The sequence below is a fragment of the Aethalodelphis obliquidens genome, unplaced genomic scaffold, assembly GCF_003676395.1.
Source record: "Aethalodelphis obliquidens isolate GAN/ISIS:26980383/991018 unplaced genomic scaffold, ASM367639v1 scaffold18, whole genome shotgun sequence".
NCBI classification, from domain to species: Eukaryota; Metazoa; Chordata; class Mammalia; order Artiodactyla; family Delphinidae; genus Aethalodelphis; species Aethalodelphis obliquidens.
Window position 1 is genome coordinate 30,763,832 of NW_020837962.1, and position 15,543 is coordinate 30,779,374.

Below are 15,543 nucleotides of genomic sequence, written 5' to 3' on the forward strand. Positions count from 1 at the left end.
GGGTTTATCTCTGGGCTTTCTATCCTGTTTCATTGATCTAGCTTTCTGTTTTTGTGCCAGTACCATACTGTCTTGATTACTGTAGCTTTGTAGTATAGTCTGAAGTCAGGGAGCCTGATTCCTCCAGCTCCACTTTTCGTTCTCAAGATTGCTTTGGCTATTCTGGGTTTTTTGTGTTTCCATACAAATTGTGAAATTTTTTGTTCTACTTCTGTGAAAAATTCCAGTGGTAGTTTGATAGGGATTGCATTGAATCTGTAGATTGCTTTGGGTAGTATAATCATCTTCACAATGTTGATTCTTCCAATCCAAGAACATGGTATATCTCTCCATCTATTTGTATCATCTTTGATTTCTTTCACCAGTGTCTTATAATTTTCTGCATACAAGTCTTTGGTCTCCTTAGGTAGGTTTATTCCTAGATATTTTATTCTTTTTGTTGCAGTGGTAAATGGGAGTGTTTTCTTAATTTCACTTTCAGATTTTTCATCAATAGTGTATAGGAATGCCAGAGATTTCTGTGCATTAATTTTGTATCCTGCTACTTTACCAAATTCATTGATTAGCTCTAGTAGTTTTCTGGTAGCATCTTTAGGACTCTCTATGTATAGTATCATGTCATCTGCAAAGAGTGACAGCTTTACTTCCTCTTTTCCGATTTGGATTCCTTTTATTTCCTTTTCTTCTGTGATTGCTGTGGCTAAAACTTCCAAAACTACGTTGAATAAGAGTGGTGAGAGTGGGCAACCTTGTCTTGTTCCTGATCTTAGTGGAAATGCTTTCAATTTTCCACCATTGAGGATGATGTTGGCTGTGGGTTTGTCATATATGGCCTTTACTATGCCTACTTTCTGCAGGGATTTTAGCATAAATGGATGTTGAATTTTGTCAAAAGCTTTCTCTGCATCTATTGAGATGATCATATGGTTTTTCTCCTTCAATTTGTTAATATGGTTTATCACACTGATTGATTTGCTTATATTAAAGAATTGCATTCCTGGAATAAACCCCACTTGATCATGGTGTATGATCCTTTTTTTTTTTTTTTTTTTTTTTTTTGCGATACACGGGCCTCTCACTGTTGTGGCCTCTCCTGTTGCAGAGCACAGGCTCTGGACGCGCAGGCTCAGCAGCCGTGGCTCACGGGCCCAGCCGCTCCGTGGCATGTGGGATTTTCCCAGACTGGGGCATGAACCCGTGTCCCCTGCATCAGCAGGCGGACTCTCAACCGCTGCGCCACCAGGGAAGCCCTGTATCATCCTTTTAACGTGCTGTTGGATTCTGTTTGCTAGTATTTTGTTGAGGATTTTTGCATCTATGTTCATCAGTAATATTGGCCTGTAGTTTTCTTTCTTTGTGACATCCTTGTCTGGTTTTGGTATCAAGGTGATGGTGGCCTCGTAGAATGAGTTTGGGAGTGTTCCTCCCTCTGCTATATTTTGGAAGAGTGTGAGAAGGATAGGTGTTAGCTCTTCTCTAAATGTTTGATAGAATTCGCCTGTGAAACCATCTGGTCTTGGGCTTTTGTTTGTTGGAAGATTTTTAATCACAGTTTCAATTTCAGTGCTTGTGATTGGTCTATTCGTATTTTCTATTTCTTCCTGATTCAGTCTTGGCAGGTTGTACATTTCTAAGAATTTGTCCATTTCTTCCAGTTTGTCCATTTTGTTGGCATAGAGTTGCTTGCTTGTAGTAATCTCTCATGATCTTTTGTATTTCTGCAGTGTCAGTTGTTACTTCTTTTTCATTTCTAATTCTATTGATTTGAGTCCTCTCCCTTTTTTTCTTGATGAGTGTGGCTAATGATTTATGAATTTTGTTTATCTTCTCAAAGAACCAGCTTTTAGTTTTATTGATCTTTGCTATCGTTTCCTTCATTTGTTTTTCATTTATTTCTGATCTGATTTTTATGATTTCTTTCCTTCTGCTAACTTTAGGGGTTTTTTGTTCTTCTTTCTCTAATTGCTTTAGGTGCAAGGTTAGGTTGTTCATTCGAGATGTTTCCTGTTTCTTAAGGTAGGATTGTATTGCTATAAACTTCCCTCTTAAACTGCTTTTGCTGCATCCCATAGATTTTGAGTCATCGTGTCTCCATTGTCATTTGTTTGTAGGTATTTTTTGATTTCCTCTTTGATTTCTTCAGTAATCACTTCGTTATTAAGTAGTGTATTGTTTAGCCTCCATGCATTTGTATTTTTTACAGATCTTTTCCTGTAATTGATATCTAGTCTCATAGCATTGTGGTCGGAAAGGATACTTGATACAATTTCAATTTTCTCAAATTTACCAAGGCTTGATTTATGACCCAAGATATGATCTATCCTGGAGAATGTTCCATGAGCACTTGAGAAAAATGTGTATTCTGTTGTTTTTGGATGGAATGTCCAATAAATATCAATTAAGTCCATCTTGTTTAATATATTATTTAAAGCTTGTGTTTCCTTATTTATTTTCATTTTGGATGATCTGTCCATTGGTGAAAGTTGGGTGTTAAAGTCCCCTACTATGAATATGTTACTGTCGATTTCCCCTTTTATGGCTGTTAGTATTTGCCTTATGTATTGAGGTGCTCCTATATTGGGTGCATAAAGATTTACAATTGTTATATCTTCTTCTTGGATCGATCCCTTGATCATTATGTAGTGTCCTTCTTTGTCTCTTCTGATATTCTTATTTTAAAGTCTATTTTGTCTGATATGAGAATTGCTACTCCAGATTTCTTTTGGTTTCCATTTGCATGAAATACCTTTTTCCATCCCCTTACTTTCAGTCTGTATGTGTGTCTAGGTCTGAAGTGGGTCTCTTGTAGACAGCAGATATATGGGTCTTGTTTTTGTATCCATTCAGCTAATCTGTGTCTTTTGGTGGGAGCATTTAGTCCATTTACATTTAAGGTAATTATCAATATGTATCTTCCTATTCCCATTTTCTTAATTGTTTTGGGTTCGTTATTGTAGGTCTTTTCCTTCTCTTGTGTTTCTTGCCTAGAGAATTTCCTTTATCAGTTGTTGTAAAGATGGTTTGGTGGTGCTGAACTCTCTCAGCTTTTGCTTGTCTGTAAAGATTTTAATTTCTCCATCAAATCTGAATGACATCCTTGCTGGGTACAGTAATCTTGGTTGTAGCTTTTTCTCCTTCATCACTTTAAATATGTCCTGCCAGTCCCCTCTGGCTTACAGAGTTTCTGCTGAAAGATCAGCTGTTAACCTTATGGGGATTCCCTTGTGTGTTATTTGTTGTTTTTCCCTTGCTGCTTTTAATATGTTTTCTTTGTATTTAATTTTTGACAGTTTGATTAATATGTGTCTTGACGTATTTCTCCTTGGATTTATCCTGTATTGGACTGTCTGTGCTTCCTGGACTTGATTAACTATTTCCTTTCCCATATTAGGGAAGTTTTCAACTATAATCTCTTTAAATATTTTCTCAGTCCCTTTTTTTCTCTTCTTCTTCTGGAACCCCTATAATTCGAATGTTGGTGCGTTTAATGTTGTCCCAGAGGTCTCTGAGACTGTCCTCAGTTCTTTTCATTCCTTTTTCTTTATTCTGCTCTGCAGTAGTTATTTCCACTATTTTATCTTCCAGGTCACTTATCCGTTCTTCTGCCTCAGTTATTCTGCTATTGATCCCATCTAGAGTATTTTTCATTCAATTTATTGTGTTGTTCATCGTTGTTTGTTTCATCTTTAGTTCTTCTAGGTCCTTGTTAAATGTTTCTTGCATTTTCTCTTTTCTGTTTCCAAGATTTTGGATCATCTCTACTTTCATTATTTGAATTCTTTTTCAGGTAGACTGCCTATTTCCTCTTCATTTGTTAGGTCTGGTGGGTTTTTATCTTGCTCCTTCATCTGCTGTGTGTTTTTCTGTCTTCTCATTTTGCTTATCTTACTGTGTTTGGGGTCTCCTTTTTGTGGGCTGCAGGTTCGTAGTTTCCATTGTTTTTGGTGTCTGTCCCCAGTGGGTAAGGTTGGTTCAGTGGGTTGTGTAGGCTTCCTGGTGGAGGGGACTAGTGCCTATGTTCTGGTGGATGAGGCTGGATCTTGTCTTTCTGGTGGGCAGGTCCACGTTTGGTGGTGTGTTTTGGGATGTCTGTGGAGTTATTATGATTTTTGGCAGCCTCTGTGCTAATGGGTGGGGTTGTGTTTCTGTCTTGCTAGTTGTTTGGCATAGGGTGTCCAGCACTGTAGCTTGCTGGTCATTGAGTGAAGCTGGGTGTTGGTGTTGAGACAGAGAGCTCTGGGAGATTTTCGCCGTTTGATATTATGTGGAGCTGGGAGGTCTCTTGTGGACCAGTGTCCTGAAGTTGGCTCTCCCACCTCAGAGGCACAGCAGTGACTCCTGGCTGCAGCACCAAGAGCCTTTCGTCCACACGGCTCAGAATAAAAGGGAGAAGAGGTAGAAAGAAAGAATTAGTAGAAGGAAAGATTTAGTAGAAAAAAAGGAGGGAGGAAGGAGGGAAGGAAGGAAAAAAAGAAAGAAAGATGATAAAGTAAAATAAAGTGTAAGGTAAAATATAATAAAGTTATTAAAACAAAAAAAATTAAGAAAAAAAATTTAAAAAAAAAACCAGAATGGGCAGATAGAACCCTAGGACAAATGGTGGAAGCAAAGCTTCCACACAGAAGCATACACATACACTCTCACAAAAAGAGGAAAAGGGGAAAAAATTATAAATCTTGCTCTCAAAGTCCACCTCCTCAATTTGGGATGATTCGTTGTCTAAAGGAGTGAGGGAGGGAGGGAGGGAAGGAAGGAAGGAAGGAAAGAAGATAAAGTAAAATAAAATAAAGTTATTAAAATAAAAAATAATTATTAAGAAAAAAAAGTTAAAATAAAAAACGGACGGATAGAACCCTAGGACAAATGGTGGAAGCAGAGCTATACAGACAAAATCTCAAACAGAAGCATACACATGCACACTCACATAAAGAGGAGAAGCGGAGAAAATAATAAATCTTGCTCTCAAAGTCCACTTGTTCAATTTGGATGATTCGTTGTCTGTTCAGGTATTCCACAGATGCAGAGTACATCAAATTGATTGTGGAGCTTTAATCCGCTGCTTCTGAGGCTCTGGGAGAGATTTCCCTTTCTCTTCTTTCTTCTCACAGCTCCCAATGGTTCAGCTTTGGATTTGGCCCCGCCTCTGCGTGTAGGTCGCCGGGAGGGCGTCTGTTCTTCGATCAGACAGGACGGGGTTAAAGGATCCGCTGATTCGGAGGCTCTGGCTCACTCAGGCCGGGGGGGACGGAGGGGCACGGAGTGAGGGGCAGAGGCCGGCGGGACGTTTTACCAGCCTAAAGTGGGCCGTGTGTTCTCCCGGGGGAGTTGTGCCTGGATCCCGGGACCCTGGCAGTGGCTGGCTGCACAGGCTCCCCGGAACGGGGGTGGGGATAGTGACCTGTGCTCGCACACAGGCTTCTTGGTGGCGGCAGCAGCAGCCTTAGCGTCTCATGCCCGTCTCTGGTGTCCGCCTTTTACCTGCGGCTCGTGCCCGTCTCTGGAGCTCCTTTAAGCAGCGCTCTTAATCCCCTCTCCTCACGCACCAGGAAACAAAGAGGGAAGAAAAAGTCTCTTGCGTCTTTGGCAGGTCCAGACTTTTCCCTGCACTCCCTCCCGGCTAGCCGTGGCGCACCGAAGCCCGAGCCTCAGCTCCCAGCCCCGCCCGCCCCGGCGGGTGAGCAGACAAGCCTCTCTGGCTGGTGAGTGCTTATCGGCACCGATCCTCTGTGAGGGAATCTCTCCCCGCTTTGCCCTCCGCACCCCTGTTGCTGTGCTCTCTTCCGCGGCTCCGAAGCTTCCCCCTCCGCCACCCGCAGTCTCCACCCGCGAAGGGGCTTCCTACTGTGTGGAAACCTTTCCTCCTTCACAGCTCCCTCCCACTGGTGCCGGTCCCGTCCCTATCCTTTTGTCTCTGTTTATTCTTTTTTCTTTTGCCCTGCCCAGGTACATGGGGAGTTTCTTGCCTTTTGGGAGGTCTGAGGTCTTCTGCCAGCGTTCTGTAGGGGTTCTGTAGGAGTTGTTCCACGGGTAGATGTATTTCTGGTGTATGTGTGGGGAGGAAGGTGATCCCCGCGTCTTACTCTTCCGCCATCTTCCCGGAAGCTGGCCCTTCCTTCTAATCACGTTGGGAGTTAAGGCTTCAACATAAGAACCTGGGAGGGGGGGCCAAAATGTTCAATCCATAACAGGTATCTGTTGCAATAATCATTTAGCAAATATTTATTGAACACATTCTGTATAAGAGGTGGCCCTTATCTATGCATAAAACCTTACAACTTACTCTTTTCCCTCAAGTAGTGAATGAGCCAGAGCAGTGAGTAGACAATTCCAGCACAGTAGAGTGAGCACTGCAGTAGGGATTCCTATAGCGTGCAACAGGAGCCCACTGGAAGGCCTCCAGACTCTTTTTGGGATGACTCGTTGGGGTGAAGACAGGTTAGGACAGGGAGAGTCAGGGAGACCTGAGAGATACCAAAGTCTTAAGCATGGGTAAGTGCAGTAGGAGTGGAGGTGAGGCTGACAGAAGAGATGCCAAGGAGATTTTGAGGGCTGAGAGAGAGGACTGAGAGTTAAGGGTGATATTAAGATTTATATAAAGGAAACTGGTTGTGTGATGGTACCTTTGCAGAAAATAAGGAGTCCAGGGAAAATCATAGGTTTGAAGGGTGGGGAAGATGGAAGATAATGGGTTTCATTTGAACAATTGTGGATTTGAAATGCTGATGAAACTCCTAGATCCTCTAGGAATTGGGGGTGTGGAACCTGGAGCAGAGAGAGAGCAGGAGTGCAATAATAATAATAATAATAATAATAATAATAAATTTTTAAAAAGACTTGGGGCTAAGGTGGCTGGTGGCTGAATCTGAAGAGGTAGATACTGCTGCCAGGGAGAGAGCTGAAATAGGAAGAAAGGAGAGTTGAGGACCTCACTGCTGGAGATGCCCACATGTGGGTGTCTCAGAGCATTGGCACCAGGGCATCACTGCCTGCTAGGGCCTTACTTCATCCTGGCTTTCCAAAACATAAACATTGAAGAGTGACCAATAGGGCAGCTCTGTATTCGTTTTTTTCTCTAGATCTGTGCCATCCCTAGGTTCTCTAGCTCTTGTGCTACCAGCTACTAGCCACATCTGGCTGTTTAAATGTAAGTTAATTAAAATTAAATAAAATCTAAAATCTAGTTCCTCAGTTGCACTAGTCAGCTTTTTTAAAAACTTGCTGGTAAGGGCCTTCCTAGACTCTAAAATGCAGGCTCTTATTTCCTTGTTTGCTTTGGAGTCTGAAGCTGGGCCTCAGGCTGGCTGTTAAGATATTTAGAGACTGGTGTGCTGGAGTGTAGGGAGGTGGGGCAGTGGGAATCAAAGCTGTCTGTTCCTCAGAACCAGGTTTGGGGAAGGTATCTCGAGTGGGTTGCTGGTGGGGTGTGTGTTCAGGGTCTCACTTGGGCATCCTGTGTTAGATAACTGCTTCCTCAAATGTCACAAGTGCTGATTTTTAAAAAACTCCTATGGGAGGAAATCACAATGTCTTTAAACAAAATAAAAGAAAGACCCATGAAAATAAAGAGAAAAAGAATAAGTCCATAAATAGAGGAAGAATAATGAATGGATCACATTAAGAACAAGAGACATGCAAAGCCCCAAGGTTGATAGAAATTAGATCATATGATCAGTGTTGATATTAAATAGAAGGATAGCAAAAGGTCTTCTCCTTATCCCATGGGAATCTTGTTAGGCAAGTTTGTGTGCTTTTAAAGGCAGCTAGGAAATGTGTAAGGGGTGAATGCAGCCTGGCAAGAAATTGGAACCAGAAAAACAAAAAGAGTCTCGAAGAACTGCCATACCCTAAGGACACCGGCCGGGGAAGCACAGCCAGGACAAAGTCATGTGTTGCCTCTACAGTCCTCCTATGTTGGTAGCTCCTGTATCTTCTGAACCTGGAAGGGCATCCAGGGAAAACCAAGTAAATAGCTTAAACTTACTGTTGGCAAAGGCCCACCTATAATACAGTCTGATGTTTCCACCACCCAGTTCTGGGCTGGGTGAAGTGCTTAGGGTGCCTTAAGTTTTTATTTTCTCTCCTTCTATAGGCTCTGTGAGAATATTTGAGTCTCCTCTCTTGGGTACCAAGAGTGGATCATTCAGTCTGGAGATATTATGGACAGAGGAATAGCTTTATTTGGTTCAGTTTTAACAAGGAATGGGAGAAATACTCATCAGTGTTCATACAAATCCGCTATTTGTTTCAGATTTCCCTAGTGTATTTTCTTCAGAGCCATATAATGTTAGGAACCCATAATGCCCCCAACATGGTGGGTACCACACAAACCTGGTAATAAGCTACTTATAGCCCGCTTGAGGTGTGAAGTAATAGAAAATATATAAGTTGGTCTTTGCCCCTGGTCCCTGGCACAGAACCCCTGTGTAATTTCTGAACTCCTGAACTCCTTGTAATTTCCTAAGTGAAAAGAACACTAGGAGCATCATGTTCTAACAAGATGACTCTGCGTGGGCTTCTGGATGGTGACTGGTCACCAAAAAGACCAAACCGTGATTTGAAGCTTGGCATTTTCAGCCTCATATCTCATCCTCTAGAGAGGGAGAGGGGCTATAAATGGAGTTAATGATTGATCATGCCTACTTGAGGAAGCCTCCATACAAGCCAATAGTAGAGAGTTTGGAGAACTCCTAGGTTGGTGAAAACATTCACACCAGGAGGGTGATGCACCACAGCTCCACAGGGACAGAAGCTCCTGTGCTCGGGCCCCTCCTAGACCTCACTCTCTTTATCTCTTCATCTGGCTGTTCATCTGTATCCTTTATCATATCCTTTAATAAACTGGTAAACATAAGTGTTTCCCTGAGTTCTGTGAGCTCTAGCAAATTAATCAAACCTGGGGAGGGGGGCGTGGGGACCTCCAATTTGTAGACAAATTGGACAGAAGTTGTGGGTAAAGCTGGGGTTACTACTTGAGATTGGTATCAGAAGTAGCAGGGGCAGTAGTCCTGTGGGACTGAGCCCTTAACCTGTGGGCTCTGACACTCTTATCTAGGTGGACAGTATCAGAGTTGAGTTAAATTGTATTGGGTTGGCCAAAAGGTTCGTTCGTTTTTTTCCATAAGATGGCTCTAGTAGCACTTAGTTGTCTTTAACTTCATTCCAAACAATTTTGTTAGATTGTATTGTGACAGCTGTCATATCAGCGTGCATTTAAAAAAAGACATCAAAATTGGTGAATTTTTGTGTAGCCATTTTAATGTTGAAGATGGAAGAAAAACAACATTTTTGGCATATTATGCTTTATTATTTCAAGGAAGGTAAAAATGCAACAGAAATGCAAAAAAAAAAAAAAAGGATTTTTGCAGTATATGGAGAAGGTGCTGTGACTGATCGAATGTGTCAAAAGTGATTTGTGCAGTTTCATGCTGGAGATTTCTTGCTAGATGATACTCCATGGTTGGGTAGATTAGTTGAAGTTGATAGTGATCAAATCGAGACATTAATTGAGAAGAGTCAATGTTATATACCACACGGGAGATAGCCGACATACTCAAAATATCCAAATCAAGTGCTGAAAATCATTTGCACCAGCTTGGTTTTGTGAATCGCTTTGATGTGTGGCTTCCACATAAGTTAAGTGGAAAAAACCTTCTTGACCATATTTCCGCATGCAATTCTCTACTGAAACGTAATGAAAACGTTCCGTTTTAAAAACAAATTGTGATGGGCGATGAAAAGTGGATATTGTACAATAATGTGGAATGGAAGAGATCGTGGGGCAAGTGAAATGAACCACCACCAACCACACCAGAGGCCAGTCTTCATCCAAAGAAGGTGATGTGTATATGGTGGGATTGGAAGGGAGTCTTCTATTATGAACTCCTTCCGGAAAACCAAACAATTAATTCCAACAAGTGCTGTTCCCAATTAGACCAACTGAAAGCAGCACTCGACGAAAAGCGTCCAGAATTAGTCAACAGAAAATGCATAATCTTCCATCAGGGTAACGCAAGACTGCATGTTTCTTTGACAACGAGGCAAAAACTATTACAGCTTGGCTGGAAAGTTCTGATTCATCCACCATATTCACCAGACATTGCACCTTTGGATTTCCATTTATTTAGATCTTTACAAAATTCTCTTAATGGAGAAAATTTCAATTCCCTGGAAGACTGTAAAAGGCACCTGGAACAGTTCTTTGCTCAAAAAGATAAAAAGTTTTGGGAGAATGGAATTATGAAGTTGCCTGAAAAGTGGCAGAAGGTAGTGGAACAAAAGTTTGAATACATTGTTTAATAAAGTTCTTAGTGAAAATGAAAAATGTGTCTTTCATTTTTACTTAAAAACCAAAGGAACTTTTTGGCCAACCCAATAGAACACCTAGCTGGTGTCACCGAGAATTACTTGCTGTGGAGAAAAATCCCTACACATTTGGTAGCAGGAGTGTCAGAAGTTAAGTATTCTGTGTGAGTAGTAAAGGAGGTACCCAGGAAAGAAAGATGCAGGAGGTAGACCAAACTGGGTTTTTCTAATATAGCAGGAGGTATGGCAAGTTGACAAACAAACCATAGTGTTAGGGTTTGAATTCAGTAAGGGTGCTGTGAGAGTGCCCACAAGGGACCCCTGCCCAGCCACAGAGGAGATCACATCAGAGTCCTGAAAATGTCTGGGTGTAGCAGGTCCAGGGGAGGGAGAACGAGGGCCTTTCGGCTGGGGGAACAGTGGAACCATGTTCACTCTGGGCACAAGTTCAGTGTAAACAGTACACCAGAGTTGGGTTGGGCAATGGAGGTGCTCATGAACGGTTGTAGCAAAATCAATTGCATTCAAATTTTAGGGTAGAGAATTCCTGCTGTGGGCACTGGGAGTGGAAGGATCTGGGGATTGGAAGGAGAGTTAGGATATTAGAGCAGTTCAGGTGGGAACTGATCGTGACCTGATCTGGGAGAGTAGGAAGGAAAGGAATTCTTTCCTTTCCAGACGCTCCATGTGAGGCGCTGGGAACACAGGTTCCTACTGCCGTGAAATTGATCTCCTGGTGGTGGTGAGAGGAGGCAAAAAATAAACAACTAAGCAGAAGCATCATGTAGTGGCTGGTGACAAATTCTGTGAAGAAAATAAATCAAGGAAGGGGGATAGTGAGGAATAGAATATAAAGTCAGATAGGGGTGATTCAGGACTTGCAGACTATTGATTAATTTATCCCTTAAAAAAATGCACTCGGTATTTCCCTCAGGTTCAGGGGTCTAGGAAACAGCAGTGAATTAAACAGCAAAAAACCCTGACCTCACAGAGCTTTCCTTCTGGCAGGGGAGACAGGTAATGTACACTAAAAATAAGTCAGTTGTGTAGGTGTTAGATATTGATAAGTACCAAGGAAAAAATAAAACCAGGAAGAGGGATAGAAACTGGTAGGGGTGGTGTGTTGACCTTTCAGGTGGCCAGGAAAGGCTGCACTAGAAGATGGCATTTGAGTAAAGGCCTGAAGGAGTTGAGGGAAGCCCGTCATGGTAGTGTGAGCAGCAAGTGCAAAGGCACTGAGGTAAGAGGCACTTGGTATATCTGAGGAACGCTGAGTAGGTGGTGCTGCTGGACAGAGGGTAGGGCAGGGTCAACAGACTGTGTAGGCCTCATTGGCCCTGGTAAAGATTTTGGCTTTTCTTGAGTTAGATGAAAAGCTGTTGGTGGCCTTTGAGCAGAGGTGTGACATGCTCTGCCTAGTTTTAAAGGATCATTCTGGCTGCTGAGTGGGAAGCCAACTGAAGGAGGGGAGTAGAAGAGCATTCAGGAGGTGACTGCCATAGAGCAAGTGAGCTGACAGGGCTCCAGCCAGGGTGCCAGTGGTGTAGTGGTGGTGACCAGTGGTCAGGCACTGGAGGAGAGCTGACCTGGATGCTGATGGACTAGACGAGAGTAGGGGCAAGAGAGAGAAGACAAGGATGGTTTCAGGTTTCCCCCAAGCATCTTGGAGAGGAACTGGCCAAGTACTGACATGGAGCAAGGCGGAGGGAGTCGTCATGAGTTTGGTGTTGGCCATGGAGACACTGGATAGAAAGTTGGTAAGGGAAGCAGTGTGGGCTGGAGCTATTCACTGGAGGTTAGCAGTGTGGAGATGGTATTTAAAGCCAAGGAATTAGATGGCATCTCCTGGGGGTAGATGCCCCTAAGAGAGAAAGGGGGTCTGAGGGCCCTGCACTGAGGAGATGCAGTGTTTGGAGGTATGGAGGCTGAGGAGGGCCAGCAAGAGGGACAGGTAAGGAGTGGTGGCTGAGGTGGGAGAGAGACCTCAAGAGAGGTCATTGTTTGAGCAGGAGAATGGCATCCTTCTTGCGTGCGTTTGCAGTCAGTGAGGAAAGCACTGTGAAAGCCAGGTGGATGAGGAGTAAGGATGGATTGCTTGATTTAGCCAAGTGAGCACCAGAGAGGACAGTGAGGGCTTGTAGTGATGTGCCATGGTCCCTAGGTAGGGTGAAGAGGGAATTAAGGTTGATGCAGGGGCTCTGGGGCTCAAGATGTTGAAAAGGCATTTGGGTAAAGGGTTTGGCAGTCCTGCTGAGGTCAAGAAACTGGGAATTGGGGTCCTTGGGGGCATCTAAGAGGAAAGATAGGTGGATGAGGAAAAGGCAGCTTTGAGAGGTGCTGAAGAGGTAGATGTGACCAGATTTGGTGCTGGGTTGGATGTGGGTACAACAGGAAGTCAGGAATGACCTGAAGGGGTTAGGGTAGGGCACCTGGGTGTATGGTGACACCCGTCCATGAAAAAAGAGACACACAAACAGAACACAGGGTACTTTTTTTGTTTGTTTTTTAGTTGGTTTGGGGAAGTAATGAACTGATAGAGCAGAATCTTTAATTCTGTATCCTTCCATCATGCTTTGTATTCATTTACAGTCAGGAAAGTCATGATTCCTTTGCATCTGAGGTCTTTTCCCTTTTGTCTTCTAGCAGCCAGGAAGCAAGTCTTCCTTCTTTTGCTGAGAATGACCGTCTGAAATCAGATCTGAACATGATTTATATTGTCATCATCTAGCACAGAAAACAGCTTTCTGATTCACAGTTAGGAAGAGGATTGTAAAGAGATCTCTCTCTCTCTTTCTCTCTCTCTCTCTCTCTCTCTCTCTCTCTCTCTCTCACACACACACACACACACACACACACACACACACACACACACACACACACACACACACACACACACAGGCATTATAACATTTGGGTTTGCTGGGCAGTCCTGGTTTATGCCTGTTGTCCATACTTCTTGTTACAGTTCCCCTTTATGCTCATAAGAGTCCTGGTTTGGCTGATATATGGTCAGCTTAATTACAAACAAATGTAAGCATATAAATAGCTGAAAACATTTTTGGCTCTTGAGAAACTTTTCAAAAAGTCATATGTTTTATTAGACTTACATAAAAAAGCCCTTCTCTGATTATAAAAGTAATCCATGCTCACATTAGGAAATTTAGAAAATACAGTAAAGTATTTAGAAGATAAAGGTTATTTTTGCATTGGATGGTTATGGAATTGATCAGAAAACAATTGGTTCCCCTCCCTCCCCCATTTTGTATTACTACAGGTGGGTTTTCTTCTTCCTGTAAATTTACACTTGTGCCAAATTGGAAGGAAGTCAGAGAAAGAGGCCTGGTCCAGGCATAAGAAAGTATATGAAGAACAAATAACCCAGGAGGGAGAGGTTTGGGTGGCACCAAGGTGGGGGAGGGGTGGCCAACAGCTTTATAAAGAAGAGGTGAGACGTCCTCCTGGAAGAGATCTAAGACCCCAGGGCAGTGGCTGGATGGGTGTGCTATAGGGGGTGGTGAGCATCTCAGAGCTGTGCCCACGTAAGGATGAAGCCAGGGAGACAGATGGTCCTCTCCTTCCTTTACTTTTTCCTGTCACGTCCCTCTACTTCCTCTCCTTTCCTTCCCTCTCCTTTCTTCCCTTTCTTTCCCTTCACTTCTCTTGTCTTTTCTTCTTGTAAGAGAAGTGACTTTGGCAGACATGGGGAGGGGTGGGTGAAGAAACCATATAATGGTGTTAGTTCAGAAACATGCAGGACAGGGAGAGACCAAAGAAAGAGGCAGACACTCCAGATTGGTAGGTGGCAGGTTTAACAAGCAAGGGAACTTACATGCAAGGCTTTTTTCTTGGGTGGCCTCAAGAGGAGTGGATCTCCACACCTCCCCTCCAGAATCTTAAAGTTTATACAGAGGCCTCAACAGGGTTCAGTCATGTATCCCATACAGATGGCCCCTGTTGGATGTGCTCTCTCAAAGCTGTGTCCTTGGAACAGCTCACACTCTGGGAAGTGGGCAGAATGTACATTCCAAGGATGGGGGTGGGGAGCCTCCAATTGCCCAGGTCCAGCTCTAGGGTCAACTGGTGGTCACGTCCTCTTGATGACCTCATCTTTGATTCCCCTGGGCCCCTGACTCTGTAATGGCAGATTTGAACATGCTCATTCTCAGCAGTGAAAAAAAGGCACAAGATTTTTTTTTGGTGTAAATAGTCCTTTTAAAAAGAGTGAATAAGGAAGCCTGGAACATGTTCTTGTTCATATGACTTTAATACCAGGTGCTGTGGAGTTCCTTCTTGTACATTTCCTAAATAGAGAGTTCAGAGTTGTTAGATCTTAAAATTGAAAGTTTTAGTTGGATGATAATAATAGTTGTTTTAGAAAATGTTCTTTTTTTGTAATAATAATTAGAAATTGGGATTGAGATTGTGTCGTTCTAAGAAGAGGATGAAGAGAGAATATATTTCCTGGAGCCTGCCCAGAGAATTGGTTTAATTCCCCTCTTTCTGTAAGATAAGAGTTTGAATCTACTGCATAATGGCCATGATTTAGGGGAGGGAATGTTGATAGGTCAAAATTTAACAGCCAAAATGAGCAGGCTTTTCTATTTAAAAATGTATGTGTGGGAAAAATTTTTTATTTTAGAAAGGGGATATGCCAATATATGCTTTAAAATAAAAATACTGAAAAGATAGGATGCAAATGAAGGTTTTATGTATGTTAAGAGATTCTTTTCCTTACCTCTTCCTTCCTTCTAGAGTTTTTGATATTTTAAAAATTAATTTTTCTGCTCTGGTTTTGAGTTTCAGATAGTTTCTTATATTGCAGCTTTTCATTTGAATGGAGTTTTGGTAGTTTTAAATGAAATCAGAGATGTTAGTAATACAAAATGCCCATCTATTAATTGGGACACATACAGTTTGGCATGAACTATCTTAAAATAAGAGTTGCTCTAGTCACCTCCTAGAGCAGGTTTACAAAGTTGATTGGCATTTTGGCTGATTATCTCTTACTTGCGTTGTGTGAGGCCAGATCCATAGAATTTGGGCCTTGAAGGACATCTTGTCCCATCTGCTCTTATTCAATGCTTGCTTTGTGCTCCAAGCTATACCAGACGTGAGGAGAATGCAACAGACATAGTAGCCTAAGCTTCCTATCTTCCCTACCCTATAAGGCCACCATCAGCACCATCCCTGCTGCCACTGCTTTCTTTGGGTCCTCATTATTTCTTGCCAGGATCACCAGGA

The 15,543-nt window shown here is 42.7% G+C and overlaps 1 protein-coding gene across 3 annotated transcripts in view; it reads left to right on the forward strand.

The window, feature by feature from the left end:
- SLC23A2 (solute carrier family 23 member 2) overlaps positions 1-15,543 on the forward strand; it is a 150,913-nt gene that overhangs the window by 62,597 nt on the left and 72,773 nt on the right. The window contains exon 1 of one of the 3 annotated variants that reach the window (XM_027118231.1): positions 5,675-5,699. The exons of the other annotated variants lie outside the window; for them this stretch is intronic. The gene's annotated coding sequence lies outside the window, so the exon portion shown is untranslated. Of the gene's footprint in view, positions 1-5,674; positions 5,700-15,543 lie in introns of those variants that run through there. 3 annotated transcript variants of the gene reach the window in all.